Source organism: Pseudorca crassidens, chromosome 9, assembly GCF_039906515.1.
Source record: "Pseudorca crassidens isolate mPseCra1 chromosome 9, mPseCra1.hap1, whole genome shotgun sequence".
Taxonomy (NCBI): domain Eukaryota; kingdom Metazoa; phylum Chordata; class Mammalia; order Artiodactyla; family Delphinidae; genus Pseudorca; species Pseudorca crassidens.
Genome location: NC_090304.1, coordinates 41,528,252 through 41,549,674, shown reverse-complemented (window position 1 = coordinate 41,549,674; position 21,423 = coordinate 41,528,252). Strand labels below are relative to the sequence as shown.

The window sequence follows — 21,423 nt, the reverse complement described above, 5'->3', positions numbered from 1 at the left end:
TGTCGATAGGCTTCCCTCGCTCCCCCGCCCTCAAAACTCTCAGCGAGCTCGGGAGTGGGCGGGGCCTGGGAAGCAGGAGGAACTGAGATAGGCGGGAAACCCCGGGACAGGTGTCCCCGCGGGAGCTAAGAGCTGCTAGGCGGCCACTACCAAGTCGCCCTTCTTGGGTCCTCAGTGAAGTTCCCTGTGTGTTGCAGATTCCCGCCAGTTTCTCACTGACCAGGCCAGATGCACCTGAGACTCCGGGTGAGCGAGTGTGCGGCTCAACCTCTCCTTCAGCTTCCACAGAGATGTGGGGTGTTGTGTAGTGTGAGAAGAACGAGACTGCAAGAAAGGCCACAAATAATGGTTCGTTTCTCTGTGTGAACCATACTCTTCCTCGAGTATCTTGTTTGTAGACATGTTTTTCTTTCTACTTTGGAATCCTTTTCCCTACTCCTTGGAGAACTCATCTTTCAAGGCTTTGTTGTCGTTTATCACTCTTTAACGTCATTACTGGTTCCCTCCGCCCAAGAGACTTTGAACTCTTCGAGGGCACTAATGTCTTTCTGTGCCCTCAGAATCAAGCACGATGCCTGAAAGATTAGGCTACTAAGGAAAAAGGCGGACATTTTCTTACAAGACACGTATTTTCTCTTTTGTGAGCAATCTTTTAGTAAATCCCCAAATGAAATAGTTTAGGACAGCTCTGCAATAAGCTGCCAACCTAACATTTACCGACTCCCAATGATGACTTATTTTCTTTATAAAGAAGAAAGGATGAGTACCTAGACTCAGGAAAGGTAAGAGTTGAGAGGGTCCTTAAGTATCTAAGCTTTGCAGATGAAGTAAGAGACTCAGATCATTGAAGTGATTTGCTCAAGTTCCGAGCAGTTTAGTACCACACTCTTCTTTTTAAATCTTGTCACTTGTATATTTTGGACATTTTTTCCTGTTAAACATTTTCTAGGTTAAACGTGACTCCCTAGTATTCTGCATTGTGAACATATGATACTTTATTTATCCAAATCCCCATTGTTTAATATTTAGGTTACCCCTCTCCCAAGCAACTCATTTATGAGCTGCTTGACGTATTTTTTGTGTGTACATTTATACTCCTTTAGAATAAATTCCTGAAAATGGAATTGTAGGGTCAAATGAAATGGGTATTTCTAAGTCTTTCATAAAAAGTGCTAAATTGCTCTCCAGAAATATTTTACCAACATATATTCTCCACAGTAGTATAGGAGAGTGCTCCCCTTCTTAAACTCACCAGTACTGCTTGTTGTCATTTTTCACAATCACTATTAGTTTAGCAGATTGAATTAACATTGTTTTCTTTTGTTTTCACAGCACCTAGCATAATGCCTAGCACATATTAAGAGCTTAATAAATAGTGTTAAATGAATGATTAAATAAATGATCATTTAAAATGATTATATAGCACATAAACATTTTGATAGTTCTTTTCTACATATCTCTATATATTCATGTGCCTCACACATATATATATATAATAAATATATCTTTTTTAAAAGTAAAATCATATTAAACTGTTTTATACTAGACATAAAAAGTTGTGGCCATCTTTACATGTCCATAAGTAATAATCTATATTATTTAAAATAGTTGTGTAGTATTCAGTTGTGTGGAAATACAATAATTTACTTAACTATGGATGGGCAATTAGATTATTTCTAAGTTTTTGCTATTATAAAAATACTGTAGGGCTTCCCTGGTGGCACACTGGTTGAGAGTCCGCCTGCCGATGCAGGGGACACGGGTTCGTGCCCCGGTCCGGGAAGATCCCACATGCCGCGGAGCGGCTGGGCCCGTGAGCCATGGCCGCCGAGCCTGCGCGTCCGGAGCCTGTGCTCCACAACGGGAGAGGCCACAACAGTGAGAGGCCTGCGTACCGCAAAAAAAAAACCAAAAAGAACAAAACTATAATGAATATTCTTCTACATGCACACATTTTGTGTACTTTCCTGATTACCTCCTTATGATGAATTCATGGAAATAGAATTGCAGGTCCAAAGGGAACCCACATTTTCAATCATGATAAATATGGCAAAATAGCAAAAAAAAAAAAAAAAAAAAAAGAAAAGCTATATCAGTATATTTTCTAGAGTGCCTGAGAATCCACTTTCTTTATACCTTCACCAATACTGGATAGTGTATGAACTTTTTACCTTCCTCAAGTTGATAGGCAGAAAAAAAAACCCAAAAAAACTCTTGCTGTAATTTTAGTTATATTTTTTGATTACTAGTAAAAAAATATTTTCATATATTTCTTGGCTGTTTATGTTACTTTTGTGAATTGCCATTTAATTCCTTTTCTCAATTTATTATTTTGTTAATCATTTTCTCATTGATTTGTAGGAGCTCCCTGCCAAATGAGATATGTAGGGTGCAATTGCACAAAACTTTCCCACCACATGTTAAAACACATCCTGTGGAGTTATTTCTTCCCTGCTCTGTGAATGAAATATGGCACAAATATCATGACTTTTCTGACATTCAAGTAAAAAAAAAGTTAACTAGGCAATTCAATAGCCTCAGATAAGTAGTTAATAAGTCCAGCATAATAATAACTGGCAGATAATAGCAAAGCCCTTTCCCTCCTCTAACCAGCTTGAGCCTGCCATGGTGAAAGGCGAATGGTTGACTTCTTCTCTATGTCCCAGCCTAAAATCTCTCTTCATGCCCCCTCCCACCACCACCAACTCGGTGGCCTTACTTCTCCCCAGATGAAATAGAGGAAAGGGCAAGAGAGTTCTTAACGTGGCTAGTACAGTTCTGTTGATGCTCTCTGAGATCAGCAGGTGTTTACACTTGACTCGTTACTTTATGCATTCTTTGGAAACACTTCCATCCCCAGTGAGCAAATGTAAACAGTCCCTCACTTGCACTTGGGTAAATATATGTCATCTCGTCTAAAGTTCAGTGTCAGTTACTAGCATCTGTTGTATACACCTCCAGCTTCTTACTGTGGAGGTCTCCTCACACTTCCACTTGATCCTCGCCGGTAGCCCATATCTGACCGAAAGAAACACCCACGGAATGGCTTTGCCTCACATCTATGGGAGTATAGACTTTGACAAAATTGAAAACTCATCTTCACAGTTAGCCAACCAAAATTTCTTGCTGCCTAGATTCCACTAGAATGTTAGCTCTATGAAGGCAGAGGATTTTCGTCTATTTAGTTCACCTCTGTAGTCACCTGTGCCTAGAATAGTGTCTATACTTAATAAGTGCTCTATAAGTATTGAATGAATGAGTTCCTCAGATATAAGCCAGACACTAATCCACCACCGTGACGCCCAGCTTAGGGGTCCTATATCTAATTTCCATTAAAGCCTCTCTCCCTAGGCATGAAGTGAGGAAATGGGTAGACAGTTAAAAGTGGCAAAAGCAGCCCCCCTCTGTTTTTTAATTTCTAATTTTGGTGGTCTTCCACTTTACTGTGGAATGTGGGAATAGTTGGCACTTTACTTTCCTTAGAGCCTCAGCCAAAACTGAGACAGAAAGTCCCATTTTAACATCCTGCTACACACATATAACAACAGTACTTATTTATTTACAGTTTGTCTCCATCTAGTAAATCAAGCCCCTGGAGGACAGGGACTGTGCTATATTTGTTTGTATAATATATATATCTAATGTATCATACAAGCTAGGTACCCAATAAAGTTTAGAATTCGTGGATGAGTAAGAGTACTTTAGCAGTAGTGATAATTCCAAATATATTGCAGATATTCCAATTCAAAGATTAAAGTACAAAACTCTGTTTATAGTACTCTTCTAGTAGAAATCTTTAAATTTGGAAATATTTATAGCAAAATGACAGATTTACTTGTACTTTAATGTCACTGTGCCAGATATTCTCTGCTGCCCCTATAGATCTGCGTCACCCTTTAGAGGTTACATCAGCAAGTTCCCTTCCCCACTGGCTTCTGGTTGAGCTCAGCTGATGGAGAGCACTAGCAGGAGATCAAAAGGCAGTAGGAGACAGAGATTAGTGTATTTATTACCCTCTCTCCCTCCACGTTGGCCAGGTTGGGGTAATAAATACACTGCATCATCATCTCTTGCTGTTTCCCTCCTCACATTCTGATTATATTCTCTTCAGTTGCCCCTTTTGAGTGTGCCATCTGTTTCTTGCTGGGACCCTGACAGATACAAAAATATTTTCAGTTTTTACAGGGTGCAGGAGGTATACACCAGTTTTTTTAATGTGAGAAAAATCTGTTATCTTTTCTTGAAGTTTAGTTTATATTATACTTCTAAGCACGTTAATATTGGTGGCTCTGAAATAGCTGGAAAATAGAACCTAAAATGATATATGCCCTTTCCTGTTTCTACCTGTTCAAATATATAGGAAAGAAGTCAGCTTACAGTTGGTTTTATATTTTTCCAATTATAAGAGGAATATACATTTATTTTAATTTTTTTCAAATGCAGACAGTATGAAAAATAATCCCATATAATCCACTAGGTAGAGAAAATTACTATTAGAAATTTAGTCATTTTCCCCCTACAATAATATCTATCAAAGAAGGGAGGAAAATTATCCTGATAATACATTTTCCAATATTTATAATATATAGTACATTGTCTTTGTGTGCATATGCATATTGTGGGGTGTGACTCATTCCATAGAAAGAAATATTGCATTTCTTTAGATCAACATGAATCTAACCCTGAGTTCCCATCCTGCCATGTTGGTGAGAAAGTCAATCTCAGTTATTATTGAGCATTTCCTCTCCATCCAGGATTGTACAAAGTTTCTAGGGCCTTAATCATTGTGGAAATACCTGGAATTACCTCAAATTATTTGGTCGTCTGTCCACATTGATTTACTGCTGAGATTCCCTTTTGTGCCATCTTCCCTTCAGGTCTGAGGACTCCAACATTTCTTACCACCCTGAGAACTCAAGAATCCGGAATCAAGTGAGTGAATTTGGCACCCCCTGCACCCAGGTGCAGCCTTCCTCTCTGAGGTTTTGTCACAGAGCAAGACAGGAGTCTTAGATGTTCACTCAACTTATGGGCTTCCATCTCCTAAATCCTGGGGAATCTCTCTTCCACGTCATCCTCAAAGGCATTCCTTTCTTTTTTTCCCCTTCTCATTTCACAATATAGGGAGAGCCTATATTTGTCTCCATGCAGCTTTTGCTTTTTGCCTTAGAGGAATCTGAGGTCTGGATACCTTCTTGAATGGGGTCAAGAAGCAGGGAGATAGGAGAAAACATAGAATTAATATCTCAACAAAATAAACTGCCACAAAAATTTGTATCCAATTATATATGCTTATTTTTAACCTGCTTTTTTTTTTTTTTTTTTTTTTTTTGCGGTACGCGGGCCTCTCACTGTTGTGGCCTCTCCCGTTGTGGAGCACAGGCTCCGGACGCGCAGGCTCAGCGGCCATGGCTCACGGGCCCAGCCGCTCCGCGGCATGTGGGATCTTCCCAAACCGGGGCACGAACCCGTGTCCCCTGCATCGGCAGGCGGACTCTCAACCACTGTGCCACCAGGGAAGCCCCTAACCTGCTTTTTAATTTAAACATTACATCACAAACATTTCTTCATGTCACATGCTTTTAAATGTCTGTATAACCGGAAGGTATTCCATTATAAGAATGTATCATAATTTATTTAACCAACATTTGATAGCCTTTAGATAGCTCACTCTAAAGGTAGCCTTATCTGTATCCACTACAACCTTTTTTTTTAAAAAAAAATAGATACTCAGAAGCTAAGATTCTCTTTGGGTAAGAGCTAAAGCTTGGGATAGAGCAAATTGAAATTAATAGACATAACTTGGAAGATTAACACTTTAGAATTCTATCTAAAGTATATAAGATAATTTTCCTCCTCAGTGTGTGTGACCAAAAGACAGGCCTGTACAAAAGCCATTGGCATACTTGAGTTGTTGAGAAATGCTTTTTTTTTTCCAGAAATTAAGAAATTATTACAGAATGTCATCTAGATAGTTGAGTAACAATAAATGTTACATGTGCATAGGAAAGTTTCAACTTGGCTCTTATTCGAATTTATTTTTATTTAATGCTAAAAAATCCTGAAGTGACTAACAATGGTCTTTAAACAGAGTAGTGCCACTTTTCTGGCCTATTCTTTCTGCAAAATACCCTTACTGATCAATTTTGCAACTGCTGGTTAAAAGTCAGGATGTACCCTGAGCCAAATCTTTAAATCATGCTTAAAGGAGCCTAAAGCCATTAAAACCCCAAGAGATCAAAATGTTTCTTCTATTCGTCTACAAGTGGGGCTCTGATACAAGAGCCACTGTGAATAATCCAGCCAATCACCTTCAACTCACAAAGCCACCAATATACTCATAGAAGGGAATGATGAAAAGGAAAGGTTTTCGAGTCAGATATTTCTCTTTAATTCAACAAATATTTGTCGATTACCTTACTATATGCCAAGCATTATTACTAAGATGCTGAGAATACCTCAGTAAACAAAACAGACAAAAATTCCTGAGGAAGAGTGGTATGGGATGAAATCAGAGAGGAAGTGGTTTGGGGCTGCAGACAATATAGGGCCTTTAGGCCACAATAAGGACTTTGACTCTGAGTGAGATAGAAAGCTACTAGAGGGTTTTGAACAGAGACATTTCAGGACTGACTTTATAAAAGATTATCCTGACACTGTGTTGAGAACAAACTATAGGGGGCCAAGGAGGTTAACAAGATCAAGCCTACAGTAATCTAAGTGAGAGATGACAATGGCTTGGACCAGAGTTGTAATGGTGAGATTGTAGGAAGTAGTTGGATTCTGGGTATATTTTGAAGACAGAGCCAACAGTGCTTTGCTAATGGATTGGATGTGACATGTAAGAGAAAGAGAAGTTTCAAAATGGCTAACGTTTTTGGCCTGAGCAAATGGAAGAAAAAAGTTGCAATGAAATGTGACAAAGGAGAGATGGGAGGAGTAGGTTTGGGGGAAAAGATGATGGATATGGTTTTGTATATTTCAAGTTTGGGATGTCTCTAAGACATTCTAATGGAGATACGGAGTAGTAAGTTGGCATATGAGTTGGAGTTTAGTGGAGAGGTCCAGGATGGAGATCCAAAATTGGGGGTCATCATCGTAGAAGATTTATTCAGAGCCATGAGATTGGAGTGAGAATAGATAGGAGAGAATTCCAAGAACTGAAAGCTGGGGCATTCCACTTTTAAGACAGAACTGGGTTTGTATTTAAGCCTAGCTACTTACAAGCTCTGAGACTTTCAATGACTTATTTCACCTTTCTGAACTTTTGTTTTGTTGTTGTTCTTGTTCTCGTTGCTTAAACCTGTAAAATAGAGATCATATTGACCAGTATCTTTTATGATTATTGTGATAAGTGAATTTCTCATTTAAAGTGCTTAGCACACTGCCTGGCACATGGTAAATAGTCAGTAAATATTACCTACTATTATTATTACTTTTAAAACCAGCATTTGTCTTCCAAAATGTTGCTGACTTCCTTAGTGATAATGTGCTCATATAATCAATATAGTGGCAATGCCTGCTATTTATTTGGATAAAAAGTGACAAATTGGAAGTATACAGTGAACCACTCCCTCCTCCCATATCTAATACCTTAAATAAGATACACTTTTAGCCAAGAGTAAAGCCGAGAGGTTTTTCAACTTGTTAGCTTTTGAAGTCCTCTTAACTGTTTAATTTTGCATTAATCTTTTTTGAAAATTTTTAGGTACTTTTATTTAGCTGCCAAGATCTATGAAACACAATTATAGAGACTCTCCTTTAAAGTTTTGGCATTTAGTATGGCTGACTGCTACAAAAATAAAAACATGGTTGGTGAAGTTTGAAATAAGGACGCCCTTCTTTAACACATTTGAATAATCATTTGATCTGGAAATTATTTCATCCTTTATTTAAAAAAGTCTTTTAATTTTCAAAATAGATGGCGTCTTATTGCCCTAACAAAATAAAATATATTCTGATCTCATTTTCATAGAAATAACTCTGAGATTGTTTGGAAAACTACTTTCTATATTAAAAACAGGCATTTCTTCCTTTAATGGGCCAAAGCCAGCCTTTTTTTGGTGTCAGAGTGGCTTCAGAATTTCTTTTCCTTTGGCCTGTTGCTGAGGTGGCAAGGGTAACCATTGAGAAACAAAAGAATAGAGACATTTTAGGGTGGAAAGAGCATTCTTATAAATAAGGCAAAATTTTTCACTTGTTATAGTTCTTTTTCTTTCCTCGCTACAAGAGAGAAAAAAAGTCAATCCCTAGTCTACCAGTAGGCTAGTAATTCCTTAGATCATAATAAAAGTAATGTGCCCTTTAACACCAATATTTTCTAGAGTTGAAGTCCAAAGTTATGTGCGCAATTCCCTCCTCTGCTGCTAGGTGGCAATTAATGCCTTGGAGAGAAAAAATCCCCACCCATCCCTTCCCCCCTTCACCTTCCCCACCCAGAAAGATACGTGCATTTTCTTTTCCTTAAGGTAAGAATTCTCTTAAGGATAATATTCTCTTTCCTGCTTTGTTTTGTCCAAGTGAATTTACATTCACCTTTTCCTTTCATTGTTAAGAGTAACACATACAAATCCACCACAGACTGCTATAGCTAGGGAAGAATAGATCATATCTCTTAAAGAGGGTGGTTTCCAAACAGAGTGTATGTTCATGAGTGATATAGAGTAGGAAGTTGCTATAATTTCCCTGCAGAGTTTTGTTTTTCTCAATTTTAATAAAGAAAAATTTCCTGTGAAAGGAATTACAATTGGCCCACGTTAACGTTATGCCAAATGTTATATAATTAAATAGAAAATAAAAATGAAGAAAGAAGATAATTTTAAAGACCTAAAAGCAATTTCAGTGTGGTGAAACTGCTTTTCCAAGTGAACTATAGGAAAAACAATGAAAGAATTCTTCATGAGAGTCACAGAGCGGTACTATATAAAAAATAGAATTTTTTTTTTCCTCAGATAACCTACCCAGATTTATCTATTCCTAGCAAAGTTATTTAAAGACTACACATAGCTTCTATGTATTTATAAGTCTAGTGAATCTGGTCTACATCCTTTTTAAAATATGTTTAATCGAGGATGTTGCTTTTCATGACCTTCTTTGCTGGAAGAGTATATGTAGTGGGTGTTTGTTTTATATAAAATTCAAAATATCAAATCCTTGTTCAAAGAAGACTCTCAGTTTGGGTCTTAAACCAAAGAGACTCTCCCCAGGCTGAACTTAATGAAGCCGAACACCAAAAAAGAAAAGCTGCTTCTGGCATTCTAGGCCTTCCCTGCATCCAGATGGCCTGTCTGTAGCCTAGCCAGAGCCAAACCCTTCCTGCTGCTGGCCTTGGATGACAGCCCCAGGCTACACCAGCTTCCATACCCTTTTAACTCTTCAGTGTCCAAGATTTTTAAGAAAAGGTGGGACTTCCAATGTGAATTGGGCTGAAAGGGTAAATCAAGTTTTCAGCTTGAAGTTTAGTTTATAAAATTTTTATCCACATCCCCTCCTCCCTCCCCTCCCATAGGCTCCCTGCCACAGTAGCTCAGTCAGCCATCTGGCATCAGAGGAGCACCGTTTGGAAGACAGTGTGTGTGTGGGCAGCCTGCAGGTGAGGACAGGGCTGCCAAGGCAGACCATGCGGTTTGTCCTGTGCCTACACCCAATACCTGACTTGTGCCTTTCCAGAGCATTAGTATACACACAGCAGTCCTGCTGTTTAGGGTGGGGGTAATTTCAAAAAGTATTTTTTAAAATAACTCGTTCACTAGACTTAAGTTCAGCAAACAAGCGTGCATAAATGGGAGATATAAAATGACCATGCATGGATTTAAGTGAGAACTTCTCTGAAGTCCTTGTACCAGAAAAACAAACCTACTCTGTTTTAAAAGTATCCTTGGAAGTCTTTCTAGAGGCAGCCATTGTTTTCATCTTGGGTTTTCAAAGGTTTGGGAATTTCACCAGAAGGTAATACACAAAGCAAACTTTACACTTGAAGGTAGAATTTCCCTATGGTTTTGCTTTTCTCTACATGGAGAGATGTAATTAACTGATTTGTAAGGGTGCTTCTCCGTTGGCCAGGATAGATATTTTCAGATGAAAGCCTATGTCACTTTCCTTCTTATTTTTGAATCTCATTTCTTAGTTCTGTGCTTACTGTTATTTTTAATTATTATTATTATGTCTGTTGCCAAGCTATTCCACTTTCCACAGAGTTGATTAGAGACCTGAGAAATCCAGGCCAACATAAAGTCCTGGTTTCCAGATCAGACTACATGAACAAAGAAAAACAAAAACAAAAACAGCAAAAGTGCTAGTTTTTACAACACTCTTAAAGAAAACAAAATTAAAAAGTCCGAAAAGGAGCCTAGAGCTGTAGAGAATGGAGTTTAAAAACAGGAACCCGCAAACCGGTTTGCAGGGCAGAAATAGAGACACAGATGTAGAGAACAAACGTATGGACACCAAGCGGGGGAAGTGGCGGGAGGGGTGTGGGTGGGGTGTGATGAACTGGGAGATTGGGATTGACATGTATACACTGATGTGTATAAAACTGATGACTAATAAGAACCTGCAGTATAAAAAAATAAATAAAATTGTAAAATTTAAAAAAAAACAAAAACAAAACAGGAACCCACAGAAGGAAGAATGAAAGGATAAAAAAACCATGGAGTACTGAGATGAAAATAAAGTATATAAAAGAGAGAATAAAAATAGATCTGATATATCTGTTGCTTTGCAGCGTTTAGCCTGGAGTGCTGGGTGGCTCCTCCGAGCAGCAGAACTGCCCTCAACAGCTGACATAAAAGGGCACTCTGGGGCTTCCCTGGTGGCGCAGTGGTTGAGAGCCCGCCTGCCAATTCAGGGGGCGCGGGTTCGTGCCCCGGTCCGGGGGGATCCCGCATGCTGCGGAGCGGCTGCGCCCGTGAGCCATGGCCGCTGAGCCTGCGCTCCACGGGGGGAGAGGCCACAGCAGTGAGAGGCCCGCGTACCGGGGGGGAAAAAAAAAGGGCACTCTGGCACCTGCTTCCGGTTTGTTGCTTCAGAACCAAAATCCTTCCCTTGACCCTCTCCATCCGCCTAGCTCTGTTCAGACCTTCACTCCCCTGGTTTCAGCTTTACTACTTGCTTCTGTGCATTTGCCTGGCTCTCAAATGCAGAAGGTTGTCTTCTGTGCCACGACCTTGTCTCTCTTCAACTAAGATGATGAAAATTGGGACTCGCCATCCAGCTATGTTGTCTCCGGCCATCTTGGGCAATATTCCTCCCCGTTGGACCCAGTCCTCAGGATTCTCCCTTCTGTGAAGAACACAGTGAGCTAGACAGGCATTTTGGAAAGATTTGTCCTCAGGGGTGATAGGATATCACTTCTGGTTCAATGCACATTTCCAGAATATAAGCTGAGATCATCTAAATGCAGAAAGAGCAAAAAGGTCCATCAGTTCTGACCATAAATGTCTAATAACTGATAATAATAACTGATGGATTGGAATTGGATTTTCACAGAACAATAAAATACTACTCCCACCAGAAAGTAAATGTGAGAAAAATTTTTACAAAGGAAAAAAAGAAACTGACACATGGAGTTAGATGTCAACTTTTCTTCTTAGAAAATCTGAAGAAAAGTCCAGTTAAAGGGGAACATCATTTAGAATAAGTCATCTAATGTTAGTTTAATGCTCTTTTTTTTTTAAATGTGCATTTTATTTCTGAGAAAAGAATTTTACTTCCCTTTTCAATTTGAGGAGGGGGGCAAAAACTTGGGAGCATCATTCCTGTGTTGTAGTGTCAAAAGAAAATTGTTGGCATGAGAAATGTTACGAATTTATGAAAAACAATAGTTTTCTCCCCTAATTAGAATGTTGTTTTTCACTGTTTTTCCCCATCACCGAGAGAGTATATGTATAAAAACCCAGCATCCTTGCATACAACCCTTTGACTAGATTTCACAACTCTAGTTCTATGCTAATAAGAAGTCTTTATTTAGTTTCAGTCTTTCCAAATAAGCCTGTAAGTTTCTGAAGCAGCACATGCCAGTTTGGTCCTCTCTGTCCTCTCTCCCTTGACCCCCGGCTGAAACCTGGCCTGTTCACCTAAAAAGGTGAAGCTAGACCCTGTTCTACAGAGCATTTTTGTCTTTATGGGGCCCCATAAAACCGTGGGGACTCGACTCCAGCCCAGCGAGGAGATAGAGACTGGCCGCCATCTAGTTCAGCTGGCTCAAGAGAAGTCAGCTTCCTCGTCCTCTCACAGACAGTCCCTTCCGTGCTGACCTTTGACTAACTGGCAGGGCTCTTGAGCTCTGACTCTGCTTCCTCTCTGCCCACACTCTTTTTCCCCACATTGTCAGTCGGTCCTTCTTGGAAGGGGGAAGAACCTGAGGAAAAGGTGCTGGGAAGAGGAAAATTGGAAGTCCTGACGTTCAAGCCCCTAAGGATTATTTTCCCTTCCTTGATTAAGGTTTACTGTTCATTTAAATGGATATCAACACAAGACTTGCAAAATTTGGAAGGAAATCCAGAAAAGAGGGGATATATGTGTACATATAGCTGATTCACTTTGCCGTACAGCAAAAATTAACACAACATTGTAAAACAACTATACCCCAATAAAAAATTAATTAAAAATTTTTTTAAAAAATTAAAAAAAAACTATACCCCCCAAAAAAATTAATTAAAAAAAATTGCAAAATTTGCAGAAACAGAGAATTTAGCATGTTCTATGCATCAGGGTAGATAGCTTACATATTTCAGGAGACTATGTTAGCCCTTCTGCAAATATCCCATAGTATTTTATTTATTTTTTTCAACACATGGATTCTTTTAAATTGAAGTATAGTTGATTTACAGTGTTGTGTTAGTTTCAAGTATACAGCAAAGCAACACATGGACTTTGTTGGAACACAATTCAGTCCATAATATTACTTAATACAGTGGCAAAGATACAATTCCACATGCTTTCTGGTCATAAGCTAGGTGGTTTCACTCTGTTATCTAATTACAAACTCACCAACAGGCAAATTTTGATCTTTTTTTTTAAAATAGACACTTTATTATATACACAGGTGATAAAATCCCAGACTTACTATAAGGCACATAAATATACACCCTGCTAAATATTTAATATTATCAAACTTGTACAGCTTGAGCATCCTGTAGTCTTTTAAAAATGGCATATTTAATGCAACTTTTTGCAAACATTTTGCTTTCCTTTTATAATTATTATGATCTGTAGTTCCACTGTGTAGAAATAGATTCCAGGAAAAATTACAATGCATATAGACAATGGTCAAATAGCTTAAAGAATTTGATGCTGGGGCTTCCCTGGTGGCGCAGTAGTTAAGAATCCACCTGCCAATGCAGGGGACACGGGTTCAAGCCTTGGTCTGGGAAGATCCCACATGCCACAGAGCAACTAAGCCCATGTGCCACAACTCCTGAGCCTGCACTCTAGAGCCCACCAGCCACAACTACTGAGCCTGTGTGTCACAACTACTGAAGCCAGCGTGCCTAGAGCCTGTGCTCCGCAACAAGAGAAGCCACCGCAATGAGAAGCCCATGCACCATAATGAAGAGTAGACCCCGCTTGTCGCAACTAGAGAAAGCCTGCATGCAGTAACGAAGACCTGTTTAAAAATTTTTTTAAAGGTAAAGAATATAGAGGAACAATCGTAAAATTGTAAAAGTCCCTTTACAATTGTAAAAGCAAAGATTATTTTCCTGATTTTTCTTCCCCTTTGATGACTTCACTGTTGGTGCCTCGGCTGCATGTATGGCATCTCTCCTCCTGCTGACTTTGTACAAAAAAATTCCCTCCCTCATTTGGGGATGTTTGTAACCCTTTCATCTAGCCCACTCTATTTACCTTCCAAAAGCTGGCATTCAGCTGAAACCAGAGGAAAAAAAAAGTCTTTTCCCAGTTTGTTGGCAACTTGTTGAAGGCAATTGACTGCTTTTCAATAGAAAACATTTCCTTCCCCTATCGTGTCACCTCTACCCCTTAAAACACTTTCCAGAGCTCTGGCTGAGCCCTCCCTGGATTGCCAAACAATGGTTTCCTTTTAAATAAAGCAGCTGGTGTCATACGTAGGTATTTTCTTAAGAAAAGAATCATTGATTTCTGCCCATAATGTGTACATAGTAAAGAGCACCACAGAACTGGAAGGGGCTTCCCAATTCAATCCCACCCATGAATTTTACAGGGGAGGAAACTGAGACCCAGGGAAGTAAGGGTATAGTCCAATTTCTAGATCAAAGATTCCTCCCTTTTTCTGTAACATGGATCACCTTGTCAAACTGGTGAAGCCTGTGGATTCCCTCTCAGAATAATGTTTTTAACAACATAAAATAATGTACAGTACATGAAGATGGACCCCTTCCTTATATCATGTACAAAAATAAACTCAAAATGGATCAAAATCCTAAACGTAAGAGCCAAAACAATACAATTCTTAGAAGAAGACATAAAAGTAAACCTTATGACTGTAGATTAGGCAATGGATTCTTTTATCTTTTTATTTTATTTTAAATTTATTTATATTTATTTTTGGCTGTGTTGGGTCTTCATTGCTGCGTGCAGGCTTTCTCTAGTTGCGGTGAGTGGGGGCTACTCTTTGTTGCAGTGTGCGGGCTTCTCATTGCGGTGGCTTCTCTTGTTGCAGAGCACAGGCTCTAGGCGCACGGGCTTCAGCAGTTGTGGCACACGGGCTTCAGCAGTTGGCACACAGGCTCAGTAGTTGTGGCTTGTGGGCTCTAGAGTGTAGGCTCAGTAGTTGTGGCACACGGGCTTAGTTGCTCCGCAGCATGTGGGATCTTCCCGGACCAGGGCTCAAACCCGTGTGCTCTGCATTGGCAGGTGGATTCTTAACCACTGTGCCACCAGGGAAGCCCCTCTTTTGTCTTTTTAAAAACATCTTTATTGAAATATAATTCATATGCCATAAAATTCATCTATTTAAGGTATGTACAGTTTTAGTACATTTACAGAGTTGTACAACCATCACCATGATCTAATTTTAGAATCTAACTTTTTTTTTTAAACAATAAGGAGGATTTATTGGTTCATGTACAGGGATAATCAAACAATGACACCAAGGTCTGGATTTTTCTAAGCATGTCTGTTCTTTTCTTCTGCCATTTTTTTTTCTGAAGAAAAATTAGATCTGATAAGGGACTTGTATCCAGAATAAAGAACTCTTGCAGCTCAATAATTAAAGACAAACGATCCAATTAAAGAATGGGCAAAAGATTTGAATAGGCATTTCTCCAAAGAAGACATACCATGACCCATGGCCCATAACCATGTGAAAAAGTGCTCAGCGTCATTAACCATTAGGGAAATGCAAAGCAAAACCACAATGAGATACCACTTCATACCCGCTAGGATGGCTGTAATCAGAAAGCCATGCAATAACGAGTTGGAGAGGATATTGAGAAATCGGAACCCTCAAACACTGCTGGAGATGATATAAAATGGTGCAACCACTTTAGAAAACAGTCTGGCAATTCTTCAAAAGGTTAAACACAGAGTTACCATATGACCTAGCAATTCCACTCCTAGGTATAAACCCATTAGAAATGAAAACATAGCATATATCTACACAAACATTTGCACATGAATGCTCATAGCATTTCAGCTATTATTCATGATAGCTAAAAAGTGGAAACAACCTAAATGTCCATCAATATGAATAAACAAAATATGGTATAGCCATGCAATGAAATATTATATGGCAATAAAAAGAAATGAAGTCCTGGTACATGATACAACTTGGGTGAACCTTAAAAACATGCTAAGTGAGAGAAACCAGTCACAAAAGACTCATATTGTATGATCCCATTTATATGAAAGGTCCAGAATAGGCAAATTTATAAAGACAGAAAGTACATTAGTGGTTGCCAAGGGCTGAGGGATAGAGAGGAAAAGAGTAAGCAGTGACTGCTGTTGAGTACAAGTTTCTTCTTGTGGTGATGAAAATATTCTAAACTTAGATTATAGTGATGGTTGCATAATTCTGTGATTATATTAAAACCTTTGAAATGTGCACTTTAAATGGGTGAATTTTATGTTATATGTATTATATCTCAATAAAGATGTTTTAAAAATACATACGAATCCAAAGGAAACCAATTCCATCAAAATATAGTTATCAGAATATTAAAAAACAAATATATGATATAGTAATATATGTGCTTCTTTTTTAACGTGTTAAATTATAAGACGTAGCAGCAAGTCTATTAAGTACCATAATTTTGAAATAGTGATGAATAGATATTATAACTTGAGATATCTGCAACAAATGTGAAAGCAATAAGAAAATGTCTGACTTCTCGTGGTGGAAAATCATAAGTACTGCTAACACTCTGTGGTTTCTTGTCTACATTAATAATCAAAGGACTACATGGGCAATTTAAGCCTACAAATGGGAGGAAGTGAAAGATAGGGCAGAATTGGGAGAGCTCTTGAAGGAAATGCTAAATTTCAATTAGACATCGATGAAAATAATGATGTAATTTTTTTCCCCTTTTAAATTCACAGACATCCTGAATTCTGTCTATGGACAGAATGGACCTCCTGGGGATCCATCAAGAGAGTTAGTGAGAAAGCTGGTTTAAAATCCATGCCTCCTGACTTAGCTAAGTTCTCTATCTAATCCTACTCTTTTTTTTTCTCTCTCTTAATAAAGGGGATTAGGTGGAAAAGAATGAATTTTATTTAAACTGCTAGAGTGAGTCAGTTCTAAAACGAGAGGGACCCAAGTGTTGCTTGTGTGGAAGTTTCTAAAGAATAAAAAGGTTTTGAACTCTGACCCTCCCCTTCCTAATCCATTCCTGCCCCCCCCACACACAACCACCACCACCCATGCAACCCATATACACCACAACTACAAAATGATAATATAATTACTATATTTCAATAGTAGACGTCGATTTAGAAAAGTAATTGTTGTTTAGAGCTCTAGTGGAATTTGATGTTTTCTCAGAGGGAATATTTTTAAGAATTCACTTTTGAATGCCTGGTGAGGCAGAAAATCTGCCGGCAGAGATTGAATCTGTTGGAAATAGAGTGGGGTAACTGAGCTCAAATCACTGATTTTAGATTTTGCAGAAATTTATTCACTTTTCAATTTAGGGAGGAGCTTACCAGGGCAGACCATCTTAAGAGATAGCTGCTGATACACACGTGGTCACTAAGAAGTGGAATGGAAGAAAACAGACACAATCAAGTTGTTTGTCTTCATTCTATTCAAATGACTGTAAATATCAGATGATTACAATATGTACACACAGATGGAGTAAATCATTTTTTAAAATGAGAATAGAATGTGTGACATTCCGGCCATTATTTGAAACCTGGGGCAAGGAGGTTTTTGGGTCCTCCTTTTAACTGTGCCTTCTTTCCAAATCACCTCCACCATGTAATATAGTACTGCCTGATAGAGTAATATATAGAACCTGGACCATGGTTTGCAACTGGGCATTAAGACTGGTGGTCACTTGAGTATGGGAACTTATTAAAAGGTTAGATAAACCCTGATTATATTTTCTGAATTAAAAAACTAAAAAGGACATATTTTGCCTATGGGATTTTATAGTTCTCTCTGGTGTCAAAAATTCTCTGGGAAATATACTTCATATACCAAAACACTAGTGTCTAAAGGACAAAATATTTAAAATTGACACTATCTGGAAAACCCAGGTTGAATGGCCATCATAGTTACAGATATCCCAGATCAAGTGAATTGTAAGTGCAAAATGGATAGGAATTGGGGACGGTCCAGAACAAGATCATCAGTCAGGATTCCAAACCATAGCAAAGTCATGAGATTAGAACCCAGCAGTCAAGGTCCAGAGATCCAGGTTCTCATTCAGAGCAAGGATCAGGCAAGCCACTGGTCAGAAGCCAATAGAAGAGAGGCAACTGCTGAACTCAAAGACTCTGGGGAATGAAGGTAGGTAGCTAAGTATCCAGGGTAATGACCCAGTAAGGGGAGCTCTCCAGGCACTGATAGAGAGGGATTAAGTAGGTAAGACAGACAACCTGAGACGTGGTAACAGAACAGCTCCTGCCTCAGGTCTAAAGATTTGCTGATTCTGACTGGGAAAGAACTTAGTCCCTACAAGGCTAACCTGAACCTGCAAATGGAAGGAGGGGAGAGATGGGGCGGAGGTTGGGGAGTAGAGGAGAGGAAGGTGGAGCATCAGCTGCTTTTGGTGGGCAAAATCTTGGCAAATTACTATATATACACATGGTTATTTATAAATAATAATGTTAATAGCAGCAACAATTATTATAGCTGATATATAGCTCTTAAGTGTTACTGTTGTTAGCACTTGAGATGTTAATTTATTTAACCTTTACAACATGTCTATTAAGTGGTACTCTTCCTGGAAGGGGGACCTGTTCCAGGGCCCGAGAGTGGGCTCTCGTCTAACACTTGGAAATGAATTGTCTGAGGAGACACATGTGCTGACAGAGCAAAAGACTTTACTGGGAAGGGGCACCCGGGCAGTCAGAGAGCAGCAGGGTAAGGGAACCCAGGAGAACTGCTCTGCCATGGGGCTCACAGTCTCAGGTTTTATGGTAATGGGGTTAGCTTTCTGGGTTGTCTCTGGCCAATCATCTTGCCTGTGCCCATATTTGCTCGAGTTCAAGGCCCTTCCTCAGTCAGGATGGTTTCCAGTGTAAGTGTTTCAAAAACGTTGGCAGGATATATTGTGGACTGGCGTCTCCTCCCTCCTTTTGGCCCCTCCCAAATTATCCTGGTTAGTTTTTGGTGGCAGCACCATGTTCCTTATCAGGACCTCCTGTTGTGAGACAACTCATGCAAGCGGTTATTATCGTGCCTGGCCAAGGCGGGTGGTTTCAGTAAATGGTTCCCTAATAGTACTATTATTATGTACTTTATGCAAAAGAGAAAACAGACACAGAAGAGTTAAGTGATTCCTCCAAGTTCAAATAACTAGTGAGTGGTAGAAGTGGGATTGCACTGGTTTCAGTCTTCCTCACTACTCCATAGCCCTCTCAGTTGTGTGTGTAGATGTATATGTGTTTGTGTGGAGTATACATACCTATACACACAGGTGTGTGTGTGTGTACACATTATGTGTATATTTACATGTACACACACATGCACACGTATAGATACAGTGGTGTGCTGGAGGCAAATGTTCACACCTCTTCCAAACTCCACGTTCATTATCATCATATTGGTAGCTTGAAATTGGCCATGGTAGGAGTATGTACAGCAAGGAAATTCACAAAGGCAATAAATCAGGATTTATTTGAAGGGCTGACTTACCACCATACCACAGGGTATACATATCACATAGATACACCCATATCATATTGATAGGCATATAGAACATATGTAACCAAAAACATAAATAAATTCCTATTATAAGCCACAAATATGTTAAAAATAGTCAAATGTCAAGCAAAGTATAAAAATACTAAGTATAAGACTGTGTAATAACTTTACTTTCCCTCACACCCAGCCTATATTGGTTAAAAGATCAAATAAAAAGATTTCTTTAGAAGATACTTGCTATAGGACTGCCCTGGTGGCACAGTGGTTAAGACTCCACCTGCCAATGCAGGGGACATGGGTTTGATCCCTGGTCTGGGAAGATCCCACATGCTGTGGAGCAACTAAGCCCGTACGCTACAACTACTGAGCCTGCGTTCTAGAGCCTGCCAGCCACAGCTACTGAAACCCGTGTGCTGCAACACTGAAGCCCACATGTCTAGAGCCCATGCTCCGCAACAAGAGAAGCCACCGCAATGAGAAGCCCGCTCACTGCAACGAAGACCCAACACAGCCAAAAAATAAATTTAAAAAGTGTTTAAAAAAAGAAGATACTTGCTATACAATGTTAAATTTTGGTATAGAAAAATGCTTTGGTACTACTATGTAGACAACATTACGTGATAGGTCCCTGTCAGTCCTAGATCCGCTATGTTGCTAAAAGAAAAATACTGATTTAAAAAAAACCCAACCCTGATGTTCGTGATTACTGTTTTTCAATTAGACTCATGACAGAATCAGTACTGAAAAAGATACATTACAATGTCTATGGCTTTTAATGAAATGTGCCTATGGGTTGCTGTGAATTTTAATATGAAATTCATTGCCTGGGATCTGAACAACTTTTGTTGTTTAACTGGATAACATCCTTCAGATGGGGATTAACTTCTTTTGCTCAATATTTATTATTGTTTCATCCACAATGAAATGGGAACTGTAAGCATTTTGATAAGTGGACTGAAAGGCTTCTAAATCTCACCCTAGCCTCTTGGAATAAGCCCCATTATGTGCAGTAATCTGATTTTATAATTTCAGGCAGTGAAAAACCAAACCAAAAGAGATGTTCTTGCCACCTCATACAACACGTAGGCAACAGGATCCAAGGGCACACTCTCCTGCGCCCTTGGATCCTTCTTGCCAAATGAGTTTCACAGAGTGTGTGCAATGCTGGAGGTCTGACCATGAGGACGAGAACAGGTTCTGTCCTGATGCTCCAATTGCAGTAGGATGGAGTCAGTAGGTGACATGGGACTGGATCTTTTTTTTTTTTTTTTGTCTTAGCAGAACAAAACATGTTAATTCTAAGCCTCATGTTCCTCTAATGCCTGGTGTTCTGTCTTTAACAAAAATGTGTCTTGGGTGAAATGGTCATCTGAACAGATTCTGAGCACAGTCTTTACTTGTTATCATGCTGAGAGGCAGTGGACACCATATGACTGCCCTCTGGGGCTATGACTGCATCTCTTCATCTCAAAGGACAGAACTGAACACAACTAGCTTATTATTATTATTTCAAGTTTACATAAATACAAAAAGTGTTGTTATGCATGAGCTGGAGGAAAGCAAATCTCAAAGTAAATATATTCATGTATTTCATAAACATTCATGTGCTTCATAAATAGTCAAGGAATCAAAACAGCACAACTTGATAGAAACATTATGCTAAGTTTTACTCCCAAACCAGTTGACATGAACTTTAAAAACCTTTGTTTTCTCATATACTGCTTTGGAATCCTAAAATTATACTGGAATTACTTCAGAAGTCCTAAGATGCTATAGCATATCCATTTATCTTTTTTTTTTTTTAATAAATTTACTTATTTATTTATGGCTGCGTTGGGTCTTTGTTGCTGTCAGCGGGCTTTCTCTAGTTGGGGCGAGTGGGGGCTACTCTTCGTTGTGGTGTGTGGGCTTCACATTGCGGTGGCTTCTCTTGTTGTGGAGCATGGGCTCTAGGCGCATGGTCTCAGTAGTTGTGGCTCACGGGCTCCAGAGCGCAGGCTCAGTAGTTGTGGTGCATGGGCTTAGTTGCTCCGCGGCATGTGGGATCTTCCCGGAGCAGAGCTCAAACCCGTGTCCCCTGCATTGGCAGGCAGATTCTTTTTTTAAGTTTTATTTATTTATTTAGTTTTGGC

The 21,423-nt window shown here is 39.3% G+C and overlaps 1 long non-coding RNA gene across 1 annotated transcript; it reads left to right on the top strand.

Annotated features, from left to right (window-relative positions):
- Positions 1–3: 3 nt before the first annotated feature.
- LOC137230430 (uncharacterized) lies at positions 4–17,052 on the top strand. The gene is made up of 3 exons (XR_010946135.1): positions 4–348; positions 4,878–4,932; positions 16,519–17,052. It is a non-coding gene; the product is annotated as an uncharacterized lncRNA (long non-coding RNA).
- Positions 17,053–21,423: the final 4,371 nt, after the last annotated feature.